This window comes from Marmota marmota, unplaced genomic scaffold (assembly GCF_001458135.2).
Source record: "Marmota marmota marmota unplaced genomic scaffold, marMar, whole genome shotgun sequence".
Lineage (NCBI taxonomy): Eukaryota > Metazoa > Chordata > Mammalia > Rodentia > Sciuridae > Marmota > Marmota marmota.
The window spans coordinates 16,269,586-16,280,537 of NW_025999880.1; the positions used below are offsets into that span (position 1 = coordinate 16,269,586).

Consider the following 10,952-nt stretch of genomic DNA (forward strand, 5'->3'; position numbering starts at 1 on the left):
AGAGTCTTCAGAGCCCTCAGGTGCCCCCATACCACACCTCTGTCCAGCAGGTATTTCGCTAGCTCTACTCTCTCTAGCTCTCTCCTGTTGGGTCTTTGTCTGTGAAGCTCTACATCTTGTGTCTCTTGCTATTTGTTTCCTCCTCTTGCTTTGATATTCTCCTCTCCCCCCAGCCCCATCTCCACCATCTCCCTGGCTCTCTGTTTCTGCCTGGGTTTTCTCTCCCTTTCTCTGGGCCTCTGTTCTCTGAGATGCAGTGTGAAGGAGGAGGGACTTTGGAGCTCTCTCAGGATGGGCAAAGGCCACTTGAGGGATTAAAGGAGGGCAGAGTGTCAGAGAGTTGGGTTGGGGGCAGAGGTGACTGTGGTCGTCCAGATAACACAACTACCCGGAAATGTCAAATTTGGGGTTTCTTTTTGTTTTCAGTCACTTGGTTTGGTCTCTGCTGTTTCCCACCACAAAGCACCCTAGTGGTTTTAGGGGACCATGCTATGGGGGAGAAAACTGAGGCTTCAAGGATGGGGTTCAGGAAGATTAAAAACTGCCTAGTCTGGATTGAACCAGGGTTAGAGGCTGGTCTCATTGTCCCCAACTGCCCTTCATCTCCAATTCCAGGTTGTAGCATGAGATGAGGAGTGAGGAAGTATTTGACCAAAAAAAAAAAAAAAACTTAGAGGGATACAGATCCCAAAAGAAATGGGCCATATTTTACTAAGAATAGTAATTATCTGTAGCCTAGTTTGTATTTAGCATACTATACACACATCCTGAACTGAATCGTGGCACATGTGTGTACAACATGGTAGAACTCTTCAATTCCACTGATACTCGCATCAATCTGAAAGGTAGGGCCAGAATCATCCCCTTTGATTAATCCACAAAGGAGATCTATCTGAAGCTGTCTGGCCCAGGAGTGCCCAGCTGAAACCACAATCCCAGTTGCTCAGACCTAAGGCAGGGGCTCAGTGCGACTCTCCTAGAACTCTCCCAACCCCAGCACAACTGCAGATTGAAGAGGTCTCCATAGGTTAGGTTAGCTCATGATTGTTCTGGGGTATAGAGCATGGCACCTCCACTTCCATGCTGCCCATGCTCTGCTTTGTTAAATGATTCAGTGTGACGTATGTTATGTGAAGATGGGTCAAGTTCATGGTGGAAGGGAACGATAATCCTAAGTCCCCTTTCTGCCCTGCCCTTGGGAACCAGGTTAGTGGTTGAAGCCCCTATCCTAGGGAGACCAGATGGAGGTCACCTTGACCTGATTGTCCCTGGGGGTGGAAGGAGGTGGTACAGAGACCCCTTTGTTTTTTTCTGCTCCAAATCCCTTCTTCAAGGAGAGTTTCTGTTGCCTGGGAGCCAGAATGGGGAGGGGGCTTCCCAAGAAAGTTGAAGGTGTCCCAGGAAGTATTTCTGTATCCTCTGAACTTTGTGGCAGACAGAGGAGAACTGACACCCTGGGGCCTTTAATATCCTGCTTTGCCCCCACCTTGCTTCTGTTTGGACTATCTACCTCCGTGGTATCCCCAACCATAAGGATCCTAATGTGGAGCCACAGGCCACGCTCAGAGTACACCCCACCTCTGAGACCAGTCCCCTCACCGAGTATCTCCCTGTAGAAGCGCTGCCCTGTTCTTGTCCATGAAGACAGAGGAGACCTGAGGAGGGTGTTGGGGGGCGGGGGGAGGGATAAGGAGCAAGGAGCTGTGGGATGGGGTGAAGCCCATTCTTACCTCTGTCCCCTCTCCTCCACCTTCTTCAGAGAAGTCAGTTTACTGTGAAGTCACCAACAGAACACAAGGCTACCCTGCCTGAGGCATGGTGACTGTCCTCTATTTCTGGGAACAGAATGAGGGGAGGGAAGCATGTGGAACTGGACAGGGGGGAGGGGGATCCTGCCTCCTTTACCTGCTTCCATGGGGGAGAGCTGGCAGGTGGCTTTTCTCTGGGCACAGAAAGGAGAGTTGAAGGCCATCCTGGTGGCCCCATCAGGTGGACAGGGAGGAACCCACCATTCGCATGTCCTCCTGGTTGCAGAGCCTGGTGGAGGGACTGGATGGGCAGCTGGGAGGGCTTGGCTGCTGTCCGGAGCAGGCTTGGCTTCTTATCCGCATCCACGATGGCTATCGCCCCTCTTCCGGCTGAGCTAGTTTCTCCTCCTTCTAGCCCAACAAGAACTCTTTTGTGCCTTGGCCAGCTCAGTACCCAACCTCAAGCCCTCTGGGGGTTCCGTGGGAGAGGGCTGCGCACCTCCTTCCCTGCCATCCACCAGGCTCTGCCACTTTCCTTTGTTATGACTGGAGGGGGTTTCTTTCTTGTCATCTCTGTTTCCCATTGTTCTCTGTTTTTTTTTTTTTTTTTGGTTTTTTTTTTTTCGGTCATACTGGGGACTGAACCAAGAAGCACTCTACCACTGAGCTGCGCTCCCAGCCCTTTTGATTTATTTTATTTTTTGGATTTGGGGATTGAACCACTAAGCTATATCCCCAGCCCTTTTGTGTTTTATTTTGAGACAGGGTTTTGCTAAGTTGCTCAGGCTGGCCTCAAACCTGTGATCCTCCTGCCACAGCCTCCCAAGTTGCTGGAATTACAGGCATGGCCCTTTTTATTTTATTGATTTTTTTAAACTTTGATATAGGACCCCACTAAGTTGCCCAGGCTGGTTGACACTGCCATTCTCCTGCCTCAGACTCCCCAGTAGCTAGGATTACAAACCTCCTTCCTTGATTTCTTAAATCTTATACTCACTTATATCTTCCCTGCTCATTCCCCTACTCCAAGCCTCAAAGTAGGACTCCCTACTCCAGGAGCAAATAGGGAACATAAAGTCAAAACGAATACAGAACCAATGACCCAGCCCTTTCTTTCTCTTACTACTGGCCTGGTCTTCATCTGCAGCTGACATCAGCCTCAACCAAGGGGTTTTCCTTTACCCTGTGCTCTAGCCATCCAATCCTCCCTTATACCATCCTCTCAACACTAAACTTTTATCCACTCAATTCAACCTACCTGGAATATCATTCTTCCCTTGGCCACCTGGTGAAATCCTCCTCATCTTTCACAGGGTCCGTGTAGCCTAGAGGAAAATAAAAAGACTTTGGAATCATAAGGACCTGATGCAAACCCTGGCTCTGCTGTGTGATGTTGGGTACTGAGTCTGCTTCTCTGAGCTGAGCACCCTCACGTGCAAAAGAAAGACAGAAGACTCACCTGCTAGGATTGCTGTTAAGACTTGATCATAGTGGCTCAGTGGTAGAGCATTTGCCTAAATGACAAGACTCAAACACAGTGCCTGGCACATAATAAGACCAGTGAATCTAGGCATTTTCTCCTCTGTCCCTCCATCCCATCTGCATTGTGGGCCCCTTCTTATGCTTCTAACTAGTTCCCTAAAGGTCTCTGTCCCACTGCTCATTCATAATAGAGGCTTCAGAAATGTTTATTGGATTAAGAAGTTCCTAAAACAACCCAGGGTTTCCCAGAACTCCAACAGTTCAGAGCAGACCTCTTTTCTCTCACCCCAACCCACAGTACCCAATGGCGTTCCCCTCTGCAGCCCTGGCCTCTGCGTGCTCTAGTCCCACTGACCTGCTTCTGTCCATGGCAGCAGCAGCCGCAGCCTCATTGTTGCCTGGTGCCGGGCTGACTTTTGAGTTCTTAACCTTCCCAGTAAGCTAGCAAAGTACTGGCCGAGGTGGCACTCTGCTCTCTCTCCTGCATCAGCCCCACCCGCCCTGGATAAGACAGCATCGCCTCAGGACTCAGGGTGGAAAGGACATGGTGACCCTGTCCCAGGAGGCAAGGGGAGCCCTTGTACTTTCCAGAAGGCCACCCCTTTAGCTCTGACTGGAAGGGAGCCCAGAGAGGTGAAGCACACACAGGAGAGCATGTGAGGCTCTGTAGGGGATGAGTCCTGCAAAGACCCCGACACTCACCACTCACATCCCCTCCCTTCCCCTCCCCTTGACTCTACGTGACACCAGCTGCCTCCTGGCCCAGTAAGCTTACTGGAATTGGGCTGAGAGAAAGAAAGAGGCAAAATGTTCTTTTATTGAGCATCTTCTTTAAGCCAGGCACAGGGCTTGGTTGGTTTCAAAAGCACTCTCTGCTTTTTCCTTTAAACAATGTCCATTTTGCTCATGTTGTAATGGGTAGGACATACATATGGTACAAAATACAAAAGATTCAAAAGGACCGATGGTGAAAAGTTAATCTCTCCCTTTTCCTGTCCCCCATGGCCTTTCTGGAGGGACACCCACAGTTACTAGGGTCTTGTGCATGCCCCAGAAAGATTCTGTGCACTTATAAACATATACTTTACCTCTTTAATTTTTTTTTTTTTAGTTGTGGATGAACACACAGTATCTTTGTTTATTTTTATGTGATGCTGAGGATTGAACCCAGTGCCTCACACATGCGAGGCAAGCGCTTTACCACTGAGCTACAGCCCCAGCCCTTAGGCTTGACCTCTTAACTGACTTACACATGAGGGGAACTGAGGCTCTCAGAGATGTTAAGTGGTTTCATTGAGGCCACACAGCTGTTGAGTTTGTAGAGCCAAGCTTTGGAACAATATCTAACTCTTCATCACTTCAACATCCTTTCTAGACAGCTATCCATTGACAACCCTCCATGCTGAGGCCCTAGAGATCTGGGGTCTCTGGTGTACTGGCTTCTGAATATCCTGTGCCTCCACCCTGTGGCTCAGGGGGCCTGAACTGGTTTATCCCATATGGAAAAGGGGAAGTTGTTGCAAGTGCCCTTCTTGACTAATGTGTAGCAGGTGGTCCCCCTCAGGCCAGCCCAATTCCTGGGATCCAGGATTTGGAAAGGGAAGCCACATGAACATGGGGTTCTAGCTGGAGGGGGTTGTGGCTGTGGTTTCAATTATGTTTACAGAAAATGGCCTCATGATTTCCCTGTGGCTAGGCAGGAGTGAGGGAGGATGGAAATGGTGGTAGCCACATGGTCAACTATGAAAGGGAGGGAAGGAGGCCGCAGTCAGTCCTAGCCAGGAGCAGAGGGTTGTATGGCCAAGGGTGCACTCAATTTCAGGCTCTTAAGGCCTTTTTTTTCCTCTTGGATATGCCAAGGTGGACTGAGATATGATCCCCTGTATCTCCAGGTATATATCCTTGGGAACTTTCTGGATCCCAGCTTCCTGTTCAGTTTCTTTCTAGCACTCCATTTGTGTCTCAGTCTGGTGTCCTCTCAATTTAGAGGACTATGTTCCTGAGGCCCAAAGAAGAGGATCTCTCTCTATCTGAATTGTTAAGCAGAGACAGGTGTTAGAACCTTCTTTCTTGTTCCAGGATGACAACTTTCTGTCTAGCTAACATAATCTCAGAACTTTCCACCCTTTGTGTTGGTACACACAGATGGCCAGGTCTAGCTAAATGCTTTGTGATCAGAAATGTACCATGATCTGCAAAAATAAAGTGGCAACCTGCCCAACCCTTAGGGACATTTAAACTGACAGCCTCACAGATGCCACTCATAGCAACCATGGGATCTACATTGAGTTCTAGAACTTGGTCAGTCTTAGGAAGCAGGATATAATCTTAGTTTAAAATCAACAACAGGGGCTGGGGATGTGGCTTAAGCGGTAGCGCGCTCGCCTGGCATGTGTGCGGCCCAGGTTGGATCCTCAGCACCACATACAAACAAAGATGTTGTGTCTGCCGAAAACTAAAAATAAATAAATAAATATTTTTTAAAAAATCAACAACAATAATAGTTAACAGCATTATAGTGCTTGACAGTGTTTGAAGCACTTTGCACACATTAACTTAATTCTTCTGACATTATGAGGTAGATAATGTTATTGTTGCCATGTTATGAATGAGAAGATGGAGGCAGAAACTGCTCAGAGTCACATGGCTCAAGGAATTGACAGAGCCTGGTTTTAGACCTTTAATGCCTATGTAATCCTTATAGTTTTCATTCCATTCCTAGAACATAGCATATCTATTAGGTGTCTACTCAGGCCTGGGTGTGAGTGGGGGGGACTTAACTTAAGATATTGTGTCTGCTTTTGGGGGTAGAGACACATGTTTAAAAATTACCCTTCAAACACAAGAGATGCTGAACCAAAAGCGTCAGCAATGTGAGGCAGGAACCAGGGACGGCGAGGTTCATGCTTCTTAGAGCAAAGGTCACAGAAGAGCAAGCAGTGAGAGGACAGGAGGTGTTCAGGCAGAGGCAACAGCATGTGCGCAGGCATGAAGGCTTGTAAGGAAAAACGTGTGCCTTACTGTCAAAACATCATGGGCAGTGATTGTCAAGAGGAGTTGCCAGAGATCTCAGGGTTGCTGCTTCCATCCTGCTTCCTGTTCCAGCCTCCAAGCTGCCTGCATCTATTCTGTGCTGAGCACTGTGCCAGGTGTTAGCCCAGATTGTGTGATAGGATCAGTAGTCTGGTTAGGGGAGAAGGGCTTTGTGATCAGCTAAGGACCCAAAGACTTTTGTGACTGGTGTTATTCCGAAGGTGAAGGGAAGGCTAATGGGAAGGGCTGTCAAAAGAGGATTATGGGAGAGCTTGCAGCTCTTGGTCATCTCTGGCCATGAAAAATTTTAGCGGGACAACTTGTAGGAAACGGTAGGGAAGGGGGCCCTCTGTGTGTCTGTGTGGGGCTGAAAAGGGGGTCTTTCCTCTTTTGTTCCTGCAGCTGGGTTTCTGGGGCTCTGATATGCCTTGTTTCAATGCTGGCCCTTGGAGGGTTGCCAGGGAAACCACTGGCCAGCTCCGGAGATGGAACGCAGGGGAGGAGAATGGGTGACTCAGGCTGCCTTCTCACACACCGCAACCCCTCCCCACCACTGGGGAAAGGATCTGGGAGACCCCCTGCCCCTGGATCCTACTGAGACGATCCCGCTTATTCTCCGCTGGATAAAGCAGCCGCTTCCGCAGCCCAGACTGGTGGGAGCTAACAAGATTTCCCTGGGGAGGCAACTGTCTCCCCTGACCCCCCATAGATTCACCCTGGGACAGTGCACGAATCCAGTCAGTTTGGGCCAAGTGTAAGCTCCTGCTGTTTCCATCCAGGCTTCTCGCCCGGGGTGGTGCGGCTGGAGACCTGGCAGAGCCACTCTCACGGGAGCAAGCCCAGGATAATTATTGATCAGGGCTGCTGTGGACTTTTGACCTCGGCCTGTGAAGGGAGAGGACCCAGAACGCAGGCCCTGGCGCGGAGGGAGGGACGTGGGCGGGACACGGAGTTGGTGGGGGGGACTGCCACGACCACGAGCGCTGGCCGGAGCCCTGTAGTGGTGGTCGACCCTCCCCAAACAAAGCAGCATGTGCTTGCCGCTCCGGCTGGGGAGTGGTGGCAGCAGACACTCAGTTGGCCAAGGAGCTGGTGTGCGTGGAGCAGGCCCGGTCGAGCGCGTTGCCACCGCGGGTGTGCGAGGGGGTTCTGCGTCCCGGTAGGGCGGCCGCTGAGGGGGCGCAAGAGACCAAGGGGCTCGCGAGCGCGCGCCAGGCGGAACCAGGAAAGCCGGGCGCGCTCGGGGCTGCGGGCGGCGCGCGTCCCCGGGCCTCCGCGCGAGAGAGGCGCGCGCGCCCCCCGTGGGCCCCCGGCGGGAGAAGAGTTGGCGGCCGGAGCCGTCACCCCGGGCGGGGACCGTGCGCAGGCGACGACGCGCGGCGGCCCGGCCGAGGGAGGGAGCGAGCGAGNCAGCACCACATACAAACAAAGATGTTGTGTCTGCCGAAAACTAAAAATAAATAAATAAATATTTTTTAAAAAATCAACAACAATAATAGTTAACAGCATTATAGTGCTTGACAGTGTTTGAAGCACTTTGCACACATTAACTTAATTCTTCTGACATTATGAGGTAGATAATGTTATTGTTGCCATGTTATGAATGAGAAGATGGAGGCAGAAACTGCTCAGAGTCACATGGCTCAAGGAATTGACAGAGCCTGGTTTTAGACCTTTAATGCCTATGTAATCCTTATAGTTTTCATTCCATTCCTAGAACATAGCATATCTATTAGGTGTCTACTCAGGCCTGGGTGTGAGTGGGGGGGACTTAACTTAAGATATTGTGTCTGCTTTTGGGGGTAGAGACACATGTTTAAAAATTACCCTTCAAACACAAGAGATGCTGAACCAAAAGCGTCAGCAATGTGAGGCAGGAACCAGGGACGGCGAGGTTCATGCTTCTTAGAGCAAAGGCTGCGTGCGCGCGGGTTCGTGTGGGTGTGTGAGGGACCCCCGCCGGACCCTCAGCAGCGAAGGAGGCTGCTGTCCGCCACCTCGCACCTTCCTGTTGCAATTCCGAAGAGTCCCTGCGCGGCCCTTGCTTGCTTTCCCCTTTTTTCCCCCCCGCTTCAAAAGAGGTGCCTTCGGTTCCCGGGGATGAGATGAGCCTGGGGGTGTCGGGTGGGGTGGGGGATATTAGCAAAGCTCCAAGAAACAGCGCCTTATAAGGAGTCAACGACAAATGCGAACATTTTGATAAGGCTCTGGGCTTCAGGATCCCACATCAGGACCCGCCAGGCCTGGGCAGTACGTGTGGCGGTGGGATGCGGGGTGTTCTTTTTTACAAGCCAGGGATAAAGAGCAAAGTGCTCCTGGTGTCCGGGGTAGATATGGGGAGTCGGAAGGGGAGTCGTCTTATCACAGAAACTGGTCTGAGGCTAAAGGAATCTGGCAAGATGGTCAGGGTGATCAAAGAGGAAAGAACTTGTGTGGAGCAAAAGGCGTTTGCAAACACTTGTAGCCAGCAGTGATGGAAAAGGCACGGAAGAAAAACAAGCGCCAGCTTTTAGGAAGATGGGATTAATGAAAACCACAGGAATCCTAACCGCAAAAAGAGATACCGATTTTCTTTCCCCAAATTTTCTTTCTTTCATGCCCATGTTCTTGTTCTTAACCCATCATACCTGTATCAAGTAAATAATGGCAGAAGTGGGTCATAGAATCTTGGAGCTGAAAAGACCCCCATTATTATGCTGCATACTTTTATTGTTCAAACGGGGAAACTAAGGCCCAGATAGGTGGAGTAGGTGACCTATTCTATTCACAAGGCTATTTGTTTAGTAGTTCAGGGACTGAAACTTGGGTCTGAGGACTCTCACATCTGTTCTGTTCTCAAAACATAGAGAAGTTTATTTTAGATCATTGCCTAAGTACAGTTCCATACATTGTCTCTGGAATGTACTTGGGCCCTTTAAAGGACTGGTGTGTCACCAAATAATACACTGGGCCTATGTCATTTTTGTCAGTCTTCAAGTGTTTATCATCTTGTATCTTAGGTTTCCAAAGCCGTTGAATTGCCGCCTGGGCCATAATAAGCTTTCAGCTGTTGAGTCTACATTATCTCAAGTAATTTTGTTATCATTCAATTAAGATAATAGAACTTTGCATCTTTTCTCAACATTCTACTATTGTTTATGTTCTATTGTTTTATATTATTATCTACAGTTCTTAGAAGAAGATGTATATGATTTAGTCTGCCTTTTTGGTTCTGATTACAAATCAGGGGAATGCTACTAATCACCTTTGTCTTAAGGCTTTGGGTTTTTTTATTTGGATACTAATTTCTATCTCATGCAAGATCACAGTTGTTAGAATTAATGGTGTTAAGTAGGAAAAGTGGCTGCTGATTTTAAGAAAAATTTACAATGCGGCAACAATAATTTTAAACACCACCTTTGGTGAGTTGTCATCTGGTAAGATGATTTGCTCTGAAAGATAAAAATTTCAAACACCAGGTTGAGATACAGAGAAGGAATGGAGAGATTTTTTTTTTTTTAAGCTACCATCAGGGGAAAAAAAAAGTTTTATCTATCACCAGCAGTTTGGTTATTGCATAACTTAGAGCTAAACTCTCCACAAAATCTTTGCTGTATACCTAACTGAATAAAATATCCCACCTTCTCACTAGTTCTTACTTTTTCAGTTTTCATATTTTTGCTAACAGGATATTAAAATGGATTATGTTAAGTGTGAGGTAGATATGTTTCTTAAATGTGTACTTCGTAATATGTATGATAGTAGGGGAAAAAGTGCTATCATTGTTTGGAGTGTTACAACATAAATATTTTGGCCAACACTTCCTATCATGCTGTTGACTTCTCATTTCACCTCCATTTTCTTCCTCTCAAGTGATTTTGTTTTTATTTTATTTACATATGCAAAAAACATATCAAGACTAAAGGTGTCATTTATTGATTTTGGGGGTACTTATTTGAATTTTTTTCATATTACTGTTAGTATTCAGATTATTTGTGATTTGTGTTAGACTTATATTTATGAATATGCTTCGTGTGGTTCCTTTGGCTTATTGTTATGTAGGTAGGTAAGACAGGTGATCCTCTTGTAAAAAGAAGAGGCTATAGAGGTAAATAACTTGCTCAAGATTAAAGGCAAATTTAAGGTGGAATCAAAGGAAGCCTAATTGTTGTAGTGTCTTACAAGGCATGTATGTACATTATAAAGTTATTTATAGATCCATGGACATTCCATCAATGATGCATTTTCCCCTTTCTATTAGACTATAGATTACCCATCATTCCTACAAAAGAAAGCATGAAACCCTTAAAAAGCCATTTGCATGTGTGTGTTTTTATTTTTTATTTTTTTAGCATTTGAAACATTGTTTAAAAAAGTTGCCTGGAAATTAGGGTTACTGCGCTCAGAAGATTATCCTTTTTCTATATAATAAAGTATGAAAATACATTGACTTTGAAACTTCTTAATGAAAATGATGTTTAAAAATTAGCCCTAAGGTATCACTGTCTCCAGATATATGCGTGATATTAAAAAAAATTCTTTTAATCTAAGCTCTGAATAGAGCTGTTCCAAAATCTGAAGTATTTTTCCCCTACAGTGTTGTAAACACAACTGTTTTATGCTTATTTCTGGGAATAAGAAAGTCAGATTTAACAATCTAGTTTCCATTGATCAGACAGGGTTTTTTTTTTTTTTTTTTTTTTTTTTTTT

The 10,952-nt window shown here is 47.1% G+C and overlaps 1 protein-coding gene across 6 annotated transcripts in view; it reads left to right on the forward strand.

The window, feature by feature from the left end:
• Positions 1-7,217: 7,217 nt before the first annotated feature.
• The window catches only part of LOC107150572 (signal transducer and activator of transcription 5B), a 65,374-nt gene continuing 61,639 nt past the window's right edge, over positions 7,218-10,952 (forward strand). For 4 of the 6 annotated variants that reach the window (XR_007343147.1, XR_007343148.1, XM_015495690.2 and 1 more), the window contains exon 1: positions 7,219-7,397. The gene's annotated coding sequence lies outside the window, so the exon portion shown is untranslated. Of the gene's footprint in view, positions 7,423-10,952 lie in introns of all 6 variants that reach the window. The other 2 variants (XM_048791258.1, XM_015495689.2) reach the window with 2 other exon arrangements.